The sequence below is a fragment of the Sus scrofa genome, chromosome 11, assembly GCF_054392235.1.
Source record: "Sus scrofa isolate SSC_HxYL_T2T_F1_AM1 chromosome 11, Sscrofa_HxYL_maternal_Yorkshire_Landrace_v2.0, whole genome shotgun sequence".
Taxonomy (NCBI): Eukaryota; Metazoa; Chordata; class Mammalia; order Artiodactyla; family Suidae; genus Sus; species Sus scrofa.
Genome location: NC_139393.1, coordinates 83,760,765 through 83,783,387, shown reverse-complemented (window position 1 = coordinate 83,783,387; position 22,623 = coordinate 83,760,765). Strand labels below are relative to the sequence as shown.

The window sequence follows — 22,623 nt, the reverse complement described above, 5'->3', positions numbered from 1 at the left end:
CGAGTGCACTCAGAGGGGGGTTGAGCACTGGGGGACCAAAGGATCGGTGTGACTCGCTTGACTGTGACAGTGGCTTTGTCGCGGTGGTCGGGAACCATGAGCCAGTCCCTCCGGGTTTACTGCGTTTGGTTTTCCGGGCAGGGAGCGTCTTTTTCTCACTCTTGGTGACAGAGGGCTGAACACGGAGCTCTGGCTTTGGGAAGAGGTGGGGCCTCCCGCTCAGAAGTGCCCCCAAGGGACATGAGAACTCACTCAGCACTGATCTGGACCTGGGGTCCCGGCTGTCCGAGTGCGGCTGGCTTCCTTCCATCTCCGGGGGGCCCAGGCCCTTGTCCTCCAGGCCCTGCCCGCCTGCTTGTGCTCTCTGTCACTTCTGGGCACCCCTGGACCCCTGCTGTTGCTCTGGCCTGAAGGGGTCAAGCCCGTATCCTCCAGCATCCGAATTCCTGGGTGGGTGGCTTTCCAAACTGGGCTTCATGGCTGCTTCTTGTCCTCACTATGCCTTTTTAATTGAATTGAATTTCTTAGTTTCCTATAGTTCTCTGTCTGTAGGAACTTTGGGAAAAGGTACCTGTCTTGTTTGGGGGATATTTGAAGGGTCTCCCCTGCTGTACCCCAAAGCCTGCTTCTCGGAGACATCAGCCCAGCCCCTGCCCCGCCCTCATCTGGGCAAACTCCCTTCTCTGGGCCTCAGAGGAGGCAAATAAACAACACTGCTTTCTGGTGCAAAAATCTCAATCTCGGCTACCGCCTGACAGAGCATCACAGTGGGCTGTCATTTTGTGCTTGTGAACCACGGTGTCACCGGGCATCCAACACCCGCCACGCTTCCGGTCAAGCCAGTGGAGGATCTTCTCACAGGAGGACCCTTCTGGAACCTTCCTGGTGCTGCAAACATGCAGCAACTCTTGCCACAATCAATATTCCTCTATGTAGAGGAGGAAAAATTAGAGTTCTTAATTCATTGCTTTTCTCGAGAAATTTACTGATCACATAAAGTTAAGCGGAGCAAACCAAGTTACATTTGACGATTATTTTTAATGTCTTTGGGCTGTCTTCCTTTTTTTACCGAAAGGGAGCATTTTAGTGCTGACGCATTTTACAAGTTGCCAGGCGTTTGGATGTGACACAACGCAGAGATTTGGACAGGACAATTGTCCTCCTGAGGCCACCGTTTCCCGTGTAGAACAAACAGTCTGGAGAGGTCAGAAATTAGGGGGTCTTCTCACTTCCCGACGTGGAAGGGCTGATCCAGACTCATTTACAGACTTGGGCTGGAGGAGCTAACACGTGGCGTAAACAGCATTCGGGAGCGTTCAGCCTGGGAACAATTACAGAATCCGATCCACTGGATCCCAAAACAAAGAAAAATATAGTTTGGGGATGTGTGAGGCCCCGTCGCACCATCTGAACTCCTCACCCCGACCCTGTTGTGAGTGACGAGGGCCCCTTTCGCGGAGGTACCCCGGGATCGTGGTTTACACCCACCAAGACGTTCCCATTTTGCATGACCCGCGACGGCCCTCGTTCCTGCCAGAGCAGTTCCTTTGGACAAGTGACGTCCCCCGGGTGCAACATCTGAACTGGCAAATGCTGGGAAGCTCACAAAAATAAAACGATTGGCGGGGAAAGAAAGCCCAGGTCCGTTTCACAATATAATGAGGCGAGAAGCAGGAGGAGGTTGCAGCGTGAAAAACAAGGAGCTGGGAGAGGACCATGGCACATCAGCCCTGTGTCCTCAGCCTCAGTCAGACAGCGAGGCCCTTTCGAATGCGACAGGAGCCCTGGGAGTTACAGCCCGTTGGTACACGCTGTGCTTCTTCTCAACAGCGCAGACTTTTTGTTAGGATGGAAATCGGTCTATGAAAAGAAATCAATCTGTCAATATGTTCTTGTTTTTCTCCACCAGCGAGGAGCTCAGCTTATTTTGAAAAGCCAGAAAGAACACAGGCTGCCTCTTATAATGAGGTCCCCCCCCCCCCCCCGCCCGGAAGTTTAGACCCTGGATGCCACTTTGCTGAGGGACGACCAGAGACTTAGCTTGCCCAACCGGGGAGGGGGGGTGGAAGCGAGCCTCCTAATGTTGACTGTGTCCTCTAAGCTGCGCTGCTGCTCGGGCTGGAGGCAGGTCAGGCAGGGAACCCACAGGCGCCCACGTGGGGGGAGGGCAGCATTCTGCACCGAAGGGGAGAGCTGAGGGATGCAGGCCAGCGGAGATCAGAGCATCCCTCAGCTCTCTTCCAAGGAGCTCTGTGATTGGCACCCGGCTGACCTAGACAGATACACAGCTAGGCAGTTACCAAGCGCCCCCCGAGAGTTTGGGGAGCAGAGGCAGGCAGCGTACCGTGCCTCTCATGCAGTGGTTTACTGCAGGAAAAGAAATGTGGCCTTCTGTCTTCACTTCTCTCTCTCCACGAGTTCCATTCCATCCCGCCTTCTCATCTTAAAGGAAGAAAAAGAAAAAAAAAAAAAAGATTTTATCTTAAGCTATAGGGTAGTCTCGCTAGACCTGGAAGGTTCAGTTGTTCAAAGCTCTTGGATTTGTGCTAAAAAAAAAAAAAAAAAAAAAAAAAAAAAAAAAAAAAGCCAAACCCTAACACCTCCAGTGATTTGAAATACACAGTCAATGAGTGACAATATTTATCTTGCGGAAAAGACCTTTAAATAAAGACTCGGAGGAAAAACAAAAGAAAAATCATCATTTGGTCTATTTCCCCCAACACATTGGCTTTTTAATCGTCAGTGTATGCATTTTCGCTTCCGCCAAGAAATCTGCATCTCTGCTTCTTACCAAGGATTGAGCATCGCCAGGAAATTCTGTTACTATGGCAAAGGCTTTTATCGGAAGAGGAATGTAAATGAGAGGAACTCACAAAATGTACGGGGAACACACGAAGGCGGGGGAAATCCTTCCTTCCCGGGCCCTCGTGTGCTAAAGGAGCCGGTGACAACCACCTCTTGAACGACGACCGGTGGGTCAGCCACCCCGCTGAACGAACTGTGGGAGACCCCAAGGCGGAGGCGGGATGTGTTTGCTCTGGTCTCAAGGACCTTGCCTTCTGCCTGGAGAAGGCTGACAAAACCCCAAGAGGAGCTAAAGATACGCCCGAAACAACAGACAGCCGGTGAATGTAATACACATGCGAGGAACTGAGAGAGAAGTTATTTAGACAACGGCTGTGACCTGCGCCGTAGCTTTTGCAGCAACGCCGGATCCTTAACCCACTGATTGAGGCCAGGGATCGAACTCACGTCCTCATGAATATTAATCAGGTTCCTTACTGCTGAGCCATCATGGGAACTCCCGAGACTTTAGTTTTAGCGGCAGGTGGTGGCAGGATGGGTCAGAGAGGCCAAGGATCATGGAGAAATTAAATATCTACTTGGGGGTTTAGGGCGTTGACTAAAACAGGGAATCTGAGGGCAAAAGTTGGGATCCCAGGTAAAAAGATGAATGAGTCTGCATTCTGGGGGTTCCTTTTGAAAGGCGAAGGGATTTGGCTCTTTTCCTAGAGAAAAAGAATAGGTGCTCAGATTTTTGGTGGGTTCTGGTTTCCCGCTTCTTCCTGAATAATGACAACCGTGGGACAAGGACACTGGGCTCCCCGGCCCAGGCGGGGTCAGGTAGGGGGAGTGGAGGAAGTCCTAATTCAGTAGTTTATCAGCTCAGGGTCCTGTCCTGCTCTGGGTCCTGCTTTGAGGCTGCCAAGCACTTCCCTGAAACATACCATCCTGCGGGTTTCCAGGCTGCCCCTCACAGCGCTCGGCCGCGCTGGCGTTTCGGCTTTCTGCCAACAAGCCCCAATCTGTCCATAAATCAGCGTTCAGTGTCTGCTGCAGCAGCTCCCACCTGCTCCCACCTGCTGGTTTCCAGGATACAGACGCCATGCTGACGGTCGTGGGCAGTGCCCTGCTTCTGCGGGAATGGCTTGCACACGCCACCAGCTCCACCCTGTCTGCAGACAACCTTCTGGGCGCAGCTCAGCTCTCCAGACGCACATTTCTGAGTGCTCGAAAAGTCCCATCTCCAACGCCACGCTTCTGTGGCTGGATGCTTAGAGCCAGTGGATCTGCTGGAATCTTGGCTCAGCCCTTCCCCACCCAATCCGTCTTCTCCGAGCCAGCCAGACGTGAACAAGGACAACGAGCTATCAAGCAATATGCCCTAAGAGTATTCAGTGTGGGCTCCTGTGCAAAATATGTTGAAAAAGTAAAAAATGTCAGGAAGGAAACCAGTGAAGGAGGGTTTCCATGTCCCATGAGGTGAAAAGCTCTGGGCTCGGAGGTGATCCTAGAATAGAAAACAGAGATAGAGGTGAGATAGACGTGAACATGGGACAGGGTTAGTGTCTTCTTGGCCCCAGGGAACAAGAGATGGGGTCCAAGATGATGGAAGAGCTTCTGGGGTGGGAGACGGGGAGGGTAAGTGTGCCACTAACAGAAATAAGGGAACAGAGGGGCATCGAACATCCCACCCAGGGATGCGTGGGCTCATTTAAATAGTCAGGTAAGGGAGTTCTCGTGGATGCTCAGGGGGTTAAGGACCCACCATGGTCTTGGCGAGGATGCAGGTAGGCAGGTTCAGTCCCTGGTCTCGCTCAGTGGGTTAAGGACCCCGCATTGACACAAGCTACAGTGTAAGTCACAGATGCAGCTTGGCTCGGGTGTTGCATGGCTGTGGCCTGGCTGTAGGCCTGGAGCTGCAGCTCCGATGGGATCCCTAGCCTGGAAACCTCCATATGCCGTGGGTATGGCCATAAAAACAAGGAGAAAAAAAATGCTCAGGTAAAATGGAGCTATTCTTCAGTGTCTTGGAATGAGAAATGTTGCTTATGGGTGATTTTCCTCGTGAAGCAAAAAAGGAACAAACTGGTAAGAGATAAAGGAACTAGTTGAGGGAGATATTTACATTTACGAAGTCAGAGGGAGGAAGAGGAAATAAAGTCACTCGGAGAGAGAAGTGAGAGCCTAAGAGGCCACAACCGAAGCAAGGTTTCTCAGGGGCACGGACCGTCAAAGACACAGCTGCAAACGCAAACAGAAACACCCCTGCCGGGGGCTAGCGCCCCTGCCAGGCGGGGGCGAGTGGGAAATAAACACGCGACGGGCAGGGAAGAACGCACGTGCTCGCCAGGACAGCGTCTCTCTGGTGCTGGAGATGGGAGCCAGACTCAGCCAGCCAGGAAGTCAATAATTACAAATCATTCTAGAAGTTTGCAGCTCGAGTTGGGTATGCATAGGCGGCGAGGGTTGAGAAATCTGGCAGCGACAAGAATGAGGGCTTCTGCTTGCTCCGTGTGGGCGAAGCAGTTACAAAGGATGCAGGAGGAGGAGAGAGCTGTTTAGAAAGGGGGGCGCGGGGGGACGGGTGTGGCTCTTGTGTCCCTGTTCTGTGAATAAGCTGGAGGTGAAGTCATGCACCCGGGAGGGACACAGAGGGCTGAGAAAATCGCGGGGAGGTTTTTATAGATGACGCATTGAGGAAAAAAGGCAAGACAAGAGCCATTCAGGAAATCATGGTGCAGCCGAAGGGCCAATTAAAAGCAGAGAATGCAGGCTTTTAGTGAGTGCAGTAGCTTTGTGGGAACGTGGCAGTGGAACCCAACAGCCGGGGTGACAAAGACGTGCCCTTGACCTGGAGGTGGATCTGCTCCTGCAGCCAAGGCTGAAGGTCAGGGGTGAAGGAAGCCCAGGTTAGTACAGGTTGCCGCTTGGGTCCAGCCTGGACAAAGGATGAAATTCAGGGTCATCACCGGGGCAAGAGAACGGGAGGAGTTTCCTCCGGGGGGCACAGGGGTGCAGAGCAACCAGGGTCGGAAGCGAGGAGCAAGCACTAGTGGAAGCTGGGTTGCTTCCGAGGGTGGGTGCAGTGTTCCTTGGCTGGCGTGGGGCGTTCAGAATGGACCATGGAATCTGAAGCATGAAACCCGTGGGCCGAGGCACCCAGTACTCCTGTGTGATACGTGGATGCCTAGCAGATTTCCCAGCCTCGGTACTATGACCCTCTGGGCTAGACCACCTGGTGTGGTGGGGCCTCCTGTGCCCTGTTCAGCAGTATCTCTGCTCTCTTCCCACTGGTGCCACAGCGCCACTAGTGGTGGCTAAAAAATGCCTCCAAAAGTCACCAAAGTTCCCAGCCCCCAGCCGACAGGGGGGGATGTGAAGGCTCCCCTCAGGTTGAGAATCTCAGGGATGGTCGATCAAGATCCTCAAGGAACAAGGAAGGTAACCTACCAAAGGAGTTCCCATCGTGGCTCAGGGGTAAGGAGCCCAACCAGCATCCATGAGGATGCAGGTTCCATCCCTGGCTTCCCTCAGTGGGTTAAGGATCTGGGATTGCTCTATAAAGCAATGAATAAATAAATAAATAAGAAAAAGAAACAAGAAAAGTAACCTAGCAAAGGAAGCTTTTCTTGGGCCGCTCCTGTGGCATATGGAGGTTCCCAGGCTAGGGGTGGAATCGGAGCTGTAGCCACCGGCCTACACCACAGCCACAGCAAGGCAGGATCCAAGTTATGTCTGTGACCTACACCACAGCTCATGCACGCTGTATCCTTAACCCACTGAGCGAGGTCAGGGATCGAACCTGCAACCACCTGGTTACCAATCGGATTTGTTTCCACTGCACCACAACGGGAACTCCGAAAGCTCTTCTAAGTAACAGAAGGGGGTTCAAAAACACCAGAGATTTGCTGAATGGGTAAACAAAACATGATTTACACATACAGCAAAATATTATTCAGCGTTAAAAAAGAATGCAATTCAGATACATGTGACAATATGGTTGACTTCCGAAGGCATTACGCTAAGTGAAATAAGCCATACACCAAAATACAAATAAATCCCATTTATGTGAGAGTCCCAGCAGAGTCAGATTCATAGAGACAGAAGGCAGAATAGAGGAGTTCCCACTGTGGCTCAGAGGGTTAAGGACCCTTTGCTGTCTCTGTGAGGATGTGGGTTTGATCCCTGGCCTTGCTCAGTGGGTTAAGGATCTGGCGCTACCACAAGCTGTGGTGTAGATCAAAGCCGCAGCTCCAGTTTGACCCCTGGCCCAGGAACTTACCTTCGTCAGAGGTAAAAGCAAAGAAGAGCAGAGGACGAGGGGGTGTCAGCAGTGTTTACTGGGGAGGGAGCTTCCCTTTAGGAAAAAGAAAGTGCTCTGGAGGCGGGTGGTGGTGATGGCCGCACAGTGTCCATGCATTTGATGATGCTGAGCTGTACCCCTGAAAATGGTTCTGTGGTTTAAATGGTAAATGCCATGTTATGTCTATTTTACAGTTAAAAAAAAAAAAGCTCGTCCTTCCTGGTCAAGTAGGATGCTGTACCCGTCATGGGCTCTGATTGAATGACTCCAGAAAGACATGAATGGCCTCACGGGGCTCTGGAGACAGAGGGACAGAATGGGCACATCCTGGCCCGAGAGGAGTGTGGCACGTTGGCTTCCGTACAAGGCGCCGTAGCAAAACACCATGGGCCAGGCGGCTACAACCTCAGAGCCTCATTTCATTTCATCAGGGTCAACGGTGGGACGTCTGTGATCAAGGTAACAGCTCGGCCAGTTTCCGGGGAGGGCTCACCTACTGGCCCGCAGACGACCGCCTTCCTGCTGGCCCCCGTGGGTCTTTTCTCGGAGCCCCGCCCCCGCCCCCACCCCAGACACTCTCTTCTTGTAGGGACACGGGTCCCGCCGATCAGGGGCTCACGCTCAGACCTCCCTCATCTTCTCCAAATAGTCACAAGGAGACTAGGGTCTCAACACGTGGGTCTTTTGGGGACAGGTCCATCCCTGTCAGCTTCCTGTCCTTTCCCATTTACTCTGGGCAAAGGGCAAAGGGCAAAGGCCAATGTGAGGGGACCCTACAGCAGGTGCTTCGGATCTTTCCTGAGCGAGGCGCAGACGTCCCTCTAGGAAGGGAGATGCTAGGATGCGGTGACGTCCGGGGTGGGCGTGGCCCTCACCCAGGGGAGCAGCAACAGCAGGAGCAACAATGAGGCCGAAGTGCCACCAGTACCACCCGAGCCTGGTGTATAACCCCCAGAATAAATGAAGACTGAGGTCTTGTTTGCGCAGCAAAGAGGAACTTGGGAGCCGCGGAAATTTACAACACTCTGAGTGTAGAATTCCTTCAGGGAGAGTGAAATAACCCACTCTTTCCCAGTGTTATTAAATATTGATAAGTCGGGGATGGGCTTCTTTTTAAAAGCACTGTGGAGATTTCCGCATCTTGGGCGACAGACTTGCGTTGATCCCTGGCCAGTGAGACCGGCAACATTTAAACCAGAAGTCCTCATTGGTCCCAAGCGTCCCCCTATTTATCTGGGAGCCCTTATTGTCCCAAGCTTGTGTTCTCATGCAGCTCTGCCGAAAAGGGGGCATTTCGCTCTTCAGCACGAGGAACTGCATGCTTGGTGCCAGATTTCCTTGCCCCCGCCAAGGACGTCAAGGCTCTGTCCCTCGGCATGCACTTGGACTGCGGCCTGGCCGGTCCTGCCCTCTGGTCCTTCCTGGAATGGATCGGGCTGGTATTGATCGGAGAGAGAGCTCCAGGCAACGGCTGGGCTGCAGCGAGTCTAGTGCAGGATGCTCAATGCAGCCGCAACCATCGTCTGAATCCACATCAGCCAGTACAACTGTTTGAAGGTAGGAATTTTTTAAAAAGAGCAACGAAGGGGAAGAAGCGCGTGGAGGATCGCTGTGCTTTTTTCTACGCAAATCCAACGAGGCAGGAGGATGTCCACTCTCTGCGGGTCACAGGATCGAGTCCCGACCCGGGACACCATGACCGCTCCAGACTTCCAGTCTGGTCCTATCGACCTTCCCACCACTTTTCACCTGCACCCTAAACCTCATGGTAGATGGTTTTGGATCAGAAACGTCAAATGTTACCAATTTGCAACCAAACGGTTGTCCCTCCAGGTCCTTTTTTTTTTTTTTTTTTTTTTTTTTTTTTGTCTTTAATAGAAACAGAAACTTCAGCTTTTATCTGGGCTAGTGGCTCCGGTTAGAAAGATTACATTTTAGGAGTTCCTGCAGTGGCGCAGGGGGTTAACGGTCTGGCTTGTTTCTGTGGCGGTGCCAGTTCCATCCCCAGCCTGGCGCAGTGGGTTAAAGATCCTGCATTCCCAGCTGTGGTTTAGGTTGCGATGTGGCTTGGGTTCAATCCCTGTCCTGGGAACTTCTATATGCTATGGGTTCTGCGGGGGTGGGGAAGTGGGGAGAAAGATTAGATTTCACAAGAGTGTTTATATGATTAAGTTCTGGCCCTTGAGATGTAAGCAGATGTATTATTGAGTGACAGCCTCTAGGAATCTGACTTAAAAGATAACTCGTTCATGTCCTTTGATATTTCTTTATAGTCCCTCCATCCTGCTGCCTGGAATGCACTTATGATTGCTGGAGCTTTAGCAACTCTTTTGGTACCTGAGGACAAGGGATACACCCTAGACATTGCGGAGTGGTGAGCTGGAAGTAGGGTGAGTCTCTAAGGTTTTTGGTGGCAAAAACTACCATATCAGCCCTGGATAGAGAATTTCTATTTTTATTAAGCCAACATTACTTTCAGTGGTACCAACTCCTAACTGATGCACAATGAATTCGAATTTTTTTTTTTTTTTTGGTTTATTTTCTCCCAAGACGGAATTTCTCAAGGGCTAGTGTTCTATTTTAAATCTTTGCGCCCTCAAACTTCTAGGAGCAAGAACTGGGCATGGCATATATTATATGCTCAATAATCTTTGTTGAGTAAAATATTTTGTTGTTGTTTTGAACAGATTGATTCAGGAATAGCTTGTGTGGGGAGTTCCCGCTGTGGCTCAGTGGGTTACAAACCCAACTAGTATCTATGAGTATGCAGGTTCCATCCTTGGCCTCTCTGAGTGGGTTACGGATCTGGTGTTGCCATGAGCCATGGTGCAGGTCACAGATGTGGCTTGGATCTGGTGTTGCTATGGCTGTGGTGTAGGCCGGCAGCTGCAGCTCTGATTCAACCCCTAGCCTGAGAAATTGCATATGCTTCACCTGATACGGCCATAAAAAGCGTTTAAAAAACCCCAAAAGAATAGCTGTATGAATGAAAGACGATATGTAAGAAGTAGCATCAAAGTTAAAGACAAACAGTCTCTCTCAAAAAATACCCACAAACACATAGAAAAATAGATGAGAGTGCAATCCACCGACATTCTCCACACAAGACAATGTTGGTATATATCAAAGCATGAAACATTTGATTTGATTTTGTTGAGAAAAACTCACCTAACACACTTCACTTACTCTGAGACTCAAAGGATTGAGGCTAGAGTTCCCGTCGTGGCTCAGCAGTAATGAGCCTGACAAGTATCCATGAGGACACGTGTTCAACCCCTGGCCTTGCTCAGTGGGCTAAGGATCCAGTGCTGCTGTGAACTGGGGTGTAGGTTGAAGGCAAGGCTCAGATCTGGCGTTGCTGTGGCGGTGGCTGTGGTTGGCAGCTGCAGCTTGGATTTGACCCCTAGCCTGGGAACTTCCTTATGCTTCAGATGTGGCCCTAAAAAAGACCCCCCCCAATAAAGGGGGGGGGATTGAGGCCAATAAACAATAAACGAGGTAAATGATCAACAGACACTTTTGGAGAAAGATGGAGGAAAAGGAACGACAGTTGCTGATACACGTGACACCCTCTAGGAATTGCCTTTGATGGGGCTTAAAGGGAAGTACAAGCCACAGACCAGTCTCAACGGGAAGCTGTGGTGTTTGAGTTTAGGTGATGCCAGCAGCCATCCTTTCCAAAACGAAAAGGTTAGAAACTCTAAATCTTCCTTTTGTGAATTACGGCTTTGCGTTTAACTGCCAGGAACATTACAAACTCGGCAAATAGCAGACTTTAAAATTATTATGAATCAGAACTCAAGCACAGGCTCCTCCATAATCATACGTCGTTGGATCTTGCTGGCTGTACCCGATTCAATTCAGTCTGCCCGTCATGGGCCTCATAATGAGTTTATAGCGCCCCATTTTTCACTCCACATAAAAAGTTTACTAGTTCAACTCAAACGATCAAAAGAATCAATTTATAAACCTAAACAAAGGATGAGGGTGAAGGAGCCCTCGTAGACAGGGTCATTTTCTATGTCAATAATATTGTACGGCTCTAGTGACAAGTCAGAGGTGCCGCAGAGGGCCAGTTTCGTTCCTGCAAAAGAAATCGCTAGCAATCAAACCTAATTTAGTAGCACGAAAGGCAGATGGCCGGCATATGAGACCTAATTCCCATCCTCTGATCAAGGGAGCATCAGAAGTTCAATTATTGTTCCAGTCACTGGAGAACAACCTGCTAAAGAAAAGATGTGTCCACCACCTAAGAGAGAAATGCAAGGGTGAGGGTGACAGAGTCGCAGGACAGAAATGGAGATGGATGGAGGGGGAGAACCTGAGATTCTAATTTGCTGCGTTCTCCTTCCCAGCTGGCTGGCCTTGGGCTCCTTCCGGACTCCAACTTCTCCTGCGTAGACTCAGAGAAAAATGGTATGAAAGCTGCCAACTTGCAGCATCCCGCTGGGGGGCCCCACCATGTCTACTGGACTCCTACGGCTGCTGTACAAATACCACCCATTGGGCAGCTCAGAACCACACGATGCTACTGTCTCACGGTTCTGGAGGCTGGAAGCCGGACATCATAGTCTCCACCCGGCTGAGGGCGCGAGGAGTGGGGGGAGTCTCCCCGGTGCTCTCTGCGCCTCTCCCGGCAACCCTTGGCTTGGAGATGTGGCTGCAGGTCTGCTCCCGTCTTGGCTCTCGCTTCCCTCTGTGTGTCCCTCTGTGCCCTCTTCTTATGAGGATCTAGGTCCAGTATGACTTCATCTTTGTGTGGGGGTGTGTGTGTGCACGCTTTTTAGGGCCATACCCACGGCATATGAAAGTTCCCAGGCTAGGGGTTGAATCAGAGCTACAGCCTACATCACAGCCACAGTAACGCCAGATTCCAGCCTCATCCAGGACCTACACCACCACTCATGGCAACGCCGGATCCTTAACCCACTGAGTGAGGTCAGGGATCAAACTCGAGTCCTCATGGACGGGCTCCTTACCACTGAGCCACAAAGTCAAATTCCCAGCATGACCTCATCTTAATAGACCCGATTCCATCTGCAAAGACCCTATTTCCAGATACAGTCACATTCTGAGGTTGTGGATGGATGTGAATTTTAGGGGGACACGTCGCTTGGGACACTTGCAGGAATCCAGGTGGTCACCTGCCTGTGAGCTGCAAGGACCTTGGAGATATGAACAGACGTTTGGAGCCGCTGATTTTCTCCCCTTTGCTTCGGCCCTGGCAGAGCTGATGGAGCAAAGACACAGGAGGAAGCAGGGGTGCAACGCTGCCCCAGCACCCTGGCTTCCCTCTGGAGTCTCAGACCCTCGGTTCTGGCGGCCTCGGTGGCTCTTGGACGGCTTTACACTGTTGCTGTGTTTGTGTTTGGTGTGGGTGCTTTCTTCAGCTCTTATGGTTGTTCTTGGAAGGGCGCTGGTCTTTTCCAAGGTCTGCTCCTGTCTGGGAGCAGCGTCGGCCGACGTCTTCCGTATCTTTGCCGTCTGTCCTGCCTCTCAGCGGACTTACTTTCAGTAGGAGGTCAAGTCCATCATTAACTTTCTATGTTACCTATCCTGCAAGCAATTTCAGGACGATTTCAAATCTACCCGCTCTGGCAAATAACCCTGGAAACTTCCAAAGCTCTTCCTTAGTATTCCACGGTTGGACACGCCCTCGTCTCACAACCAATCAGTGAAGTCCTTGGCGAAGACATTGCATCTTCATTTTGAATACGGATAAATTACGATGCCCAGAATCAAATCATTGTCCCAGGGCCTCTGTTACTCAGCAAAATCCACACACATGCTTCCAAACTCCACTCCACGCGCCTTTTACTATAAGAAGAACTCTTCAGTGACAACATCAGACGGCAACATGAGGGCTAGACGTTTCCAGCTCTCAGTACAGGCAGGTTCGATGTGAAGTCAGTAATTCACACATGCTGCTCCAGGAGCATTCGATGTCCACCTGGTTTAGGAAGCTCATAACACGTTAAATACTATGAGTCCATTTGGTTAACTTTCAGGAGATGGGGCTTCCATTGGGAATGAGAATTTGTTCCTTTTCATAATTAAATTGATTTTTGAGCACTTTTCTCATTTAGGGTCTAGGTTACCCAGTGGCTCCTGGGCTAACGAGGCTATTGTTTTTTGCAATATTTGTGAAGTTAATCACGGGGAATCACAAGGCAGTCGTTTAACCTTTCCGCCTCAGTTACTCAGTTTGCTAAACAAAGGATAACTAGGTGTTTATCAGAAAGGGAGCCAGAGAGGGAAGGAGGGAGGGAAATAAACCTAACATTCAATTTTATCAGAATATGTGAACCTATGTTAAATATAATAGAACGCTCTTTATATGCGTCTAATGTTAAGATGTGAGCACCTCCTAGGAACACCATTGTGTTAAAAATGCTGTGTGCTTGTTACATGATGGAATTTAAAGAAGGGAATAAAAGGTCTTTGATATTTAGTGATGATTTTAGGTGCTTCTGGGGTAACTGGTTATGTTTTTATTTGTATAGCTTCTATTGATGGCACATGGGTGGTGTGACAATATGGCAATGAAAACGGAGACTGGGTTTAAGTCAGCCTTAAACAAAACTAAAAATAGAAAGAAAATATTAAACAAGTAATAACTGAGTTGCAAAAATCTGAGGGTGTGATTCCAAGGACCGAGCTGGGGAGGTGCGGTTTGAGCTCATTCCGGAGGGATGATCAGCATTCGCAGACTGGTGCAGGGCAAACCGATTGAAAAAGTGCTGCATTTGCAATCCTCGCTCTATTAGGGGCAACGAGGGATTCCTGCTTTTTGTGTTTGTTTTTTTTTCCTCCTAATTTTAAACCTTATTCATCAGTAAAACGGGGCACCCTCCCACTGCTGGAAGGTGTGCCATCCACTGTCTTAAGGATCCATGTTCTGGAAATTCAGGGAGGTGTCTAGAACTATTTGCTGCTTTAGAAATGAATTTGTAAGGGGGAAGAGCTGTACTTGTTTCATCCAAATCATACTAAGATTCTTCCATCAGTTGGTTGTAAAGACTATTTTTTAGTGCAGTTTTAGGCTTGTATGAAAGTTGTGGCACAGCAGAGATGAATCTGCCTAGTGACCGTGAGGTTGTGGGTTCGATCCCTGGCCTCGCTCCATGGGTTAAGGATCCAGCATTGCCGTGAGCTGTGGTGTAGTTTGCAGAGGCAGCTCAGATCCTGTGCTGCTGTGGCTGTGGTGTAGGCTGGCAGCTGCAGCTCTGATTGGACCCCTAGCCTGGGAACCTCCAATATGCCATGGGTGCAGCCCTCAAAAGCAAAAAAAAAAAAAATATATATATATATATATATATTAACAAATAAGATAAATTAAGCAGAAGGTACAGAGATTTCCCAGAGACTCCGCCCACCGCCACCCATGCCCGTCTCCACCCTATCCGCCTGCACAGGAGACGGCACACTTGTTGCACGTCATGAACCTATACGGACACAGTCACGCAAAGTCGTAGGTCACATGAACGCTCGCTCGTGAGGTACATCCTGCGGGTTTGGACAAATGCCTGGTGACACGAATCCATCATTATCGTATCATGCAGAGATGTTCCGCTGCCCCCAAATACTCTGGGTTCTGCCTCTTCTTCACTCCTCTCTCCCCAAAACCCTGGGCAACTGCTCAGCTTTTTACCATCTCCGTAGCTTTGCCTTTTCCAGACTGCATCGACCTGGAATCGCATAGCATGTAGCCTGTTCAGATCGGCTTCTGTCACTGAGTCATTGGCATTTAAGACGCCTCCACACCTTTCCCAGCCTTAAGTGTTCACTAAGAGTCCACTGCCTGGAGGCGCCCCATTGACTTTTAATGAACGTGAAAAAAACATCACATACAAAAAATATTCAGGGCAAGGGGCGCAATGGTCGAGGAATTCCTTTTTTTTTTTTTTTTTGCTTCAAAAAACTGTATGTTTTACCTCTATATCAGGTCAGCTTTTTTTAGCTCTCTGCTTTTGGGGCTGTCCCTTTTGGTTTGGGCTGTCATATTTCTTATGATTTAACAGAGGACAGGCAATAAAAGAAAGAGGAAAAATGATGAGGAATTTTAGACGTGAGGTTTCATCCTGTCAGATGGGGGTTAAGTGCTAGAGACCGGGCTCAGGGATCCGTGTGGGGTTCGGCGACGCCGGGGTGGTTAAGGGGGCGAGGGAACAGGGAAGAGTCAGGGGAACCCGGAGGCAGGAGTGCCAGCACCTTATATCTTCAGCCTCAGGCTCCCAGAGGGACCCCGTGTCCATCTCTTCAGAACACAGATGAAGTGACCGCAACACGGAGGATGAATAGAATCGTTAACACACATCTTCGGATACTTAGAAGAAAATCCCGACCGTGGTCCATTTGGGCTGCGGTATTTTTCCGAAGGAGGAACTGGGACCTTGACTTAGACACTTGCTGAAATATTTATTCGTCCCCCGCTGTATACACAACATAAGGCCTTGCCTCTCTGGTTTCTTGCTTAGGTTCATGCCTTGAATGATCAAATTTCCCCCACCAGGCGTCTACTGTTTCTTTTGATACCTTTTTCCCCAAGCTCCCTTAGAATCCCAATGAAAAGTTGATAGTGTTTTGTTTATACTTTGATTTTTTTAAAAAAATAGTGTCTTTAACTTTACTGAAGGCACACACAGTTTTATGGTGTACTTCTCCTTTAAATTGTGTCTGTGATGTTTCTTTCTGCAGTGACGACACAAATAATGCACAGACTTTATTTTTTTTGTATTTTTTAAGAGAGCTGTTTCCATACTAATAACCAATGAGCCAGGTTTACCTCCTGTTTTATTGATGCTGTATATTGAATTATGGAAGGTGCTGGGAACTGAGATATAAAATAAATGAGAAACATAAACCCCAAGAAAATAATGAAAATGTTTGGACTTTGGGTAAGCACACACTGGTTTTGAATTAACAAGCAAAGGGGAACCAGGAAAAATTACAAGTTATTATCGACTTCAATACCGAATCAGGTAGTGACATTTCAGGGCTATAGAGATGGAGGGAAAACCAGAGAAGGAACTCAGTGTTTTATCAGGCAGGACATCTCACGAGGGGAAATAGGATGAAACTGGCATTTAGATGAAGGCATCTGATGGGCTGGATATTGTGAAGGGTAGACATAAGAAGCCCGGTGAAGGAATTTGACCAAGAAGACGGCTTTGAGAAAGATCGAGGTGTCTGGGGGTGACGGTCCTTGTGTCTAAAGGTTCTCTTTTGAAAATTGTGAGGGGAGCCCTCTTAGAAGAGACGTGTGATCAGGAGGGGCTCTGGCCAACAGAGTGAGCTGTCAGATTCGCTGGGTTGACAGCAGACATGGAAGCAGGAACACATCCGTATCGTCGGATCTGTAATACCTGCTTGACTGTCGGGAAATTAGAAAACACATCACGGAGAAAACAGGAGCCACTTGTAATCGTACCATTAGAAAGAACTCTATGCATTTCAGTGTTGATTTATCCTGGCCCTTTTTTTGGCTATATAAAGATACATATACTTTTGGTGTAAAAGTGGAATTATTTTCCACAGACTATTAATATTCTGATTTTTAAATTAATATTATTCTAGAGTTATTTCCAAACCATTATTCTTTGAAATATATTGAATAGTATTAATATGTTCCACAATATTAAACTATTCTTGTATTCTTAGAATAAATCTTCCTTGATTAGGATGTATTATTCATGGAATATGCTACTGGATTAAATTTAAACAGTCTCTATACTTCAGGAAAATTGGCTAATCATTCCTCCTTTTTTTTTTTTTTTCTTTTGAGTACAGCTGGAAAAAAATATTTTAGGCTTATATGAGTGTCATTAAATTAATTGGGAAGCTTTTCCTATTTGGCTATATGGCTGGAACATTTCAATACAAGTTAGACAAGCGTTGCTGGTATGGGGACTCAGCTCCAGCCATGTGTTTGGCAAAATTAACGTGGAACAATCCCTTTCCGATTACCTAGCTAGGCTAAGTAAAAAGACAAGAAGAGTGAGAATTAAACAGATAGGTCAGGCTCCCAAGAAAGAAAGGAAGCCATGAACGTTCTGAAAGGAAAGGCAGCCCTGAAAATCGTCAGCAGTAAGTGAGAAAACGAGTCCCTCCGCCGGAGCCAACAAAGGGTCCGTTCCGGACCAGAGGGGTCCTCGGTCTTAATGTAAATACATGGATCTGGGGTTAGAGGACCCATCCCAACAGAGAAGGGGTTTGACATTTGTTGCCTCACTTAATGCGGGGGCCTCACGGGAACAATGCCTTTGGGAAAAGGGCAAAAATCACATCCCTGGACCCCGAGTTCAAGTTCTGTGTCCAAGGGCATGACAGAATTATTTGCGGTGTATCACTGTGGTAACATCAGGAGGAAGATAAGGGGCTATCTTCAGGGTTCTGGGGGAGGGGAAGGGTACCAGCTGATTAATTGTGATCCAGCAAGATATCTTAAAATAGTACAGACAAAATACATTTATTTTCAGAGACCAAATACTGAAAGATTTGTTTACATCAGGGCACTCTAATGAAGGGAAATTCTGAAGGCGCGGCTTTACACGGAAAGAAAGGGATGCCGGATAGAATCTCCAAAATAAAGGAAAGGTTAAAGGCAGAGAGTGGTAAGCGTGTAGGGTAATCTAAATGAATATCGAGGCTATAAAACAATAGCTATGTTTCTTTCTGGAGCTAAACACGTAGAAATAAGTTGCATTGTCAAAAATAGCATTCCCAGCATGATGGAGAGTAACAAGCTCTAATGGTCTTGGGGCCTGAGTCATCCAGATTTGCATAAAGTAATGATGCCAGGGGTAATTTTTAGGGGGTCAGTAGATGAACAGCAAGAATGCCTAATTCCAGATAAACAGAGGAAAAAAAAAAAAGAATAAAAAGCTACAATTTTTTAAAAAGAGAAAGAGAAAGAAGAAACATCCAAATTTGGGACAAGGAAAAACCATGAAATTTAATATAAATAAAAATCGAAACATATCAGCAATCCCGTCAACTACAAAGGGACTAAGTGCCCCAGTTAAATCATGATGATTTCAGACTCAGTAAAAAAAACAAACCTAACACAATAACAGGTGTTCTAAAAGACTTCATGTTAATAGATGGAAAATAACATTTTGTGAAATCTAACCAAGGAAAAGTGATGTAACAGTATTAATATGACATAAAATAAATTTCAAAACAGAAAGCATGAATAAAGACAGAGCTTGCATTTCAGTGATAAAAGGTTCAATACATTAGCCCTCCATTCCCTCCAAACCCCAGGGTTTATATGTGCCTAGTATTTTTTTTTTTCTTTTTAGGGCCGAACCCAAGAAATATGGAGGTTCCCAGGCTAGGGGTCTAATCAGAGCTATAGCTGCCAGTCTACACCACAGCCACAGCAATGTGGGATCCAAGCCACGTCTGTGACCTACACCACAGCCCACGGCAATGCCGGATCCTTAATCCACTGAGTGAGGCTAGGGATCGAACCCGAAACCTCATGGTTCCTAGTCGGATTCGTTTCCGCTGCGCCATGACGGGAACTTTGCCTAGTACTTTGTATGCGCCAAAATCTGCAGAGCAAAAAATCGCAGAAGAAATAGATAATCACAGTGGGTGCCTTTTAACACATGTCTCTCAGTGTCTGTGATAGAACAAGCAGACAAACATGAATTTGTCAGGAGGAACCAAACCTGCCCACACCTTGGTCTTGGACTTCCAGGCTCTAGTAGAATTCAGAGAAGAATGTTTTGCTTGTTGGGGCCAGTCTGTGGCATTTGCTATGGCATCCCTACCACATTCATACAAACTACACACTTTAAGCCAATGATTCCGTTTACATAAGTTTCAAGACCAGGCAAAATTAAGTTAGGAAGATGCCTTCCACCCACCTCCACCCCCTCTCGGAAACTTGAACTTCTGGGTAACTGACTCCGCTAAGGATTCTCTCCACACCCTCTCCGCTCTCAAGTGCTCCTTCATTTTTCCCGTGTCCTCCTCAGCACGGAGTCCCTTCCTAGTGAACCCCTCCAGCTCGTCACGAGGGAACAGTCCTCGTTCAGAACTCGAAGAGCACACGCTGTGCTTCTTTGGCCAGAATTTATGTAGCTTTTACTTCTTGCTCAAGAATCTGTGATTGGTGAGCCTCACTCCTACTGTATCTTCCGGTCCGTTTTTGAAATTTCAGATGTTCCGCAAGGTCAACATGCAGGACGATCTTTGGGCTGCCGGCTTTTAAATAGATTTTTCAACTCCAAATCCAAGGTCACTTTTGTTGTAAGTCAAAGTTTACAGTAGGGACCAAGGAGACCGTACGATTTGTTCCCGCTCATTCACTGGCAGCCTGGCAGCCTCTCCTCGGCGGCTTTTTTTGCTCTAGTGACAGTTCCAACCTACACAAATGTATTTTGCAAGTGGGATTCGATGCAACACTGTATCCAAGATATTACCATCTTTATTCTAGACAGACATCCACTACAATGCTCTCCTCCATAAATCTTGTAATTCCATCACAAAAGCAATCAAATTGTCTCTGGAATGATTAGTTCCCTGCAAACACCTGGGGATTATGGCTCCTGGTTCTATTATCCGTGGGTGCTTTCCGATTTCCACCTCTCCTTCTTCCATTATTTACTCGAGATTCAGGATGTACGCTAATAACTCAAATTTATCATGTCTCCCCGATTATTTTATAATGCCATTAAGTAGGAAGATGATACTGTATTTCATAGATGATGAAGTTAAAACAAAGAAATGTGTGAATTGAAATGCAGCGATCCAACCATCATTTTTATTGGAATAGAGTCCTCAGGTCTCCCGGACCTGGAAATTCGGTTCGGACAGCGCATACACTGTCCAGAGCTTTCTTCTCGGGCTCCCAAGCCCTTCTGCTTTGGTGAGGTTGTAGACGGCCCTCACATTTTGTCTACAGAAAACCAAAGCCTTCTAAGTATAGCTCCTCTCGATGTACTTCCTAAATCTGCAGCCACATTTTTCACACTTTTTCCCTTTTGCAGAACTGGGAAGCACATCTAAATATTATAATTTCCACGCTCACCGAGCCAGAATGTACCCATGGGCGTGGAATACGTCCAGCCCTCGGTCCAAACTGTGAAGGGGACGGAACCACGTGCAATGAGGAATGTGCTATGAGCCCAGTTCTGCTGCCTTCATCCCTCGGCGGCCGAGGCAGCCTGAGCTGTATGTGTGTATCCACGTCTTCTCTGCAGGTGCTTAGCCAGTTGTACTGGGGGAAAGAAAAGAAAAGAAGAGGGGAGAAGTGGCCCAAATCTTTTTCTTTTTTTGACTCGAGCGGGAAGTGGTAAGCAGGCTGTGCACATAGCAGTCGCTGTCTGCATGTTAAGATCTCAGAGGCCCTTTCGTGACACCACCTCATTCCTGCCGAGGGCAAGAGAACTGGTGCAGATGGCCAGGACCAGGGGGTTGAGCTGTACTAGGAAGTGAGGTTTTGAAATAGCAAGTTTAGAGGCTAAAGCTCAAACTTCAGTCAGCACAATTCTAGCAAACCATGGGCACAATCGATTCACAACATAGTACTTTGTTGAAAGATGAAAGAGGAAGTGGGGTGGCTCTTGGGGATGCTGCAGAGATGCCTCGGATGGTGGGGGACTAGGGGAGGTTACCTCGACCCACTGGCCATGGGATCGGAGAGAAGGAAGCGGGCAGCTCGCCTCCTGGGCTCAGATCTTACAAAGAGACCAGATCTTGTCTGTGTCTGAAGACAGAGTGGCGCGCCTGATGCAGAAGTTAGGAGGGATGGTTTCTCACCAAACCATTGCAGGAATCGCAGAGTAGGTTGATAACTAGAAGTAACATGTATGCATTTACTCTCATTTGCTTTTGCCTCATAGAGTGACGTCATTCAACTGCCCTCATCTGCATCTTGCCACCCATCACACATGCAATTCAGGGACAGAAGACAGAGAAGAGGTTCCGAAAGCACGGGATGTGACGAAATGTCTCGTACCCGGATCCCGCTGTGGTTGTTCCCCAAACTCTGCCATTTGTCCTGTGCTGGTCCTCAGGGTCTCACACTTGCCAGACGCGATGACGTCCGTCTGGAGGATGTGACGCTGTGCGGTCGGTCGCCTGTCCTCCTGCGTGTGGAATCCACGCCCCCTGCCTGTCCCCAACCCTACGCCGCCTGCATGAATTCACAGCACGGAGAAAACAGTGGGACCCTGAAGTGAAGCAGATGTGACTTTTCATGCCGCTTTGCCTCCCTGTCACTCTAGGGCTCAGCGAATCCATGCGCCTCTGCAGAGACGGGCAGTCCCGAGCCCTACCTGGCAAGACTGCCAAGTGCATTATCCACTTTGCATATGAAGCCTCGAGCAGAGGGGACCTTTAGTAATTGCTACTTCCTTTATCATGGCTGGGAAATAAATGGGGAGGCCTGTGAGATTTTTCTGGATTTCTGCTTTGTGTTGATCTTTAGCCCTGGGTGCAAATTATCCTAAGCAGCGAAGAAATGAGGATTGCCTTGCAAGGCTGAATGAGTTTGCATTTCTTGTAAAACCACCTAATCAAGAGGCTATTGATCAGCCCTGATGACACATCACCTCCGACTCCCAAATGAACATGATCTGCATCATCTTTTTCTCAAGATTTCGGGTCTTTGGCCAAGGTCAAGTAGAAGAGGGAGCAGACACTTCCTTAGTGGAAGACCATAGGGAAAATTTAAGTAAACAAATGCTTTTTAATCTTTTTTTGAAGTAGAGATTATTTCAAATACATACAGGGTAGCTAGAAACTCCAGAGCATAGAAATCTACATCCCTAGGTCAATGATCTGGATCTGAAACCCTGTCTGCTAAGTTTTTTTTTTTTGTGGCAAAGGAGGGGCTGGCCCCACGTGGGGGCTCTACAGCTCGCAGACAGAATGGACATAAACACTGCGCTCAATGTCCCCAAGCCCGCGTCCATGAGACGACAATGCCGTGGCCTCTCAGGACACCGGTGATGCCTGGTGGAGAGCCACACCCTCCCAAGTGTGCACCAGACACGACAGGGCAGCTTGGAGACTTGGCCATGTGGCCACACAACGGTGCCACCATTCACCGGTGAGATGCTTCTGCCCCAGACGCCCTCAGGGCTACTTTCCCGAACAAGAGAAGGTCCTGCTGATGCCTCTGACCCCGCCCACTCTCGCTGGGGTGTGATGGTGCACTCCAGTGTTCACCCCAAATCTGAAGGTGGGGCGTGGGGTCACCTCTTAGCCTTTCGGTGGAGGGGGACGTGGGAGACGTCACGCCCTCTCTCCTGTGTGTCTTCTTTTCCTACCTCAATAGAGAGGCTTCTGAATTTTCCAGATCTTTTCCTTTCTGGCTGTGAGGTTAAGAATGAGAAGAATTGCTTTTCCGGGGAACCTCTGAGCCCTTGACCCTGGTTGAAACACGGCCCACAGACACAAAGACACACTAAGAACTCAAGTTAAGCACGAGGCAGCCAGCTGCTTGTGGAGTGGAAGTTGATGTGAGGAGACACCCCAAAACCCCCACCCCCAGCCCCACCAAGATCCCGGCCTGGTGG

At 48.4% G+C, this 22,623-nt stretch overlaps 1 long non-coding RNA gene across 2 annotated transcripts; it reads left to right on the top strand.

The window, feature by feature from the left end:
* The first annotated feature begins 5,417 nt into the window (after window positions 1–5,417).
* On the top strand, window positions 5,418–13,538 carry LOC106505356 (uncharacterized). 2 transcript variants are annotated; one of them, XR_001299689.3, is made up of 5 exons: window positions 5,418–5,693; window positions 7,282–7,546; window positions 8,361–8,644; window positions 9,361–9,477; window positions 11,443–13,538. It is a non-coding gene; the product is annotated as an uncharacterized LOC106505356 (long non-coding RNA). The 2 variants fall into 2 exon arrangements; XR_014820124.1 differs by having other exon boundaries at window positions 5,493–5,697.
* Window positions 13,539–22,623: the final 9,085 nt, after the last annotated feature.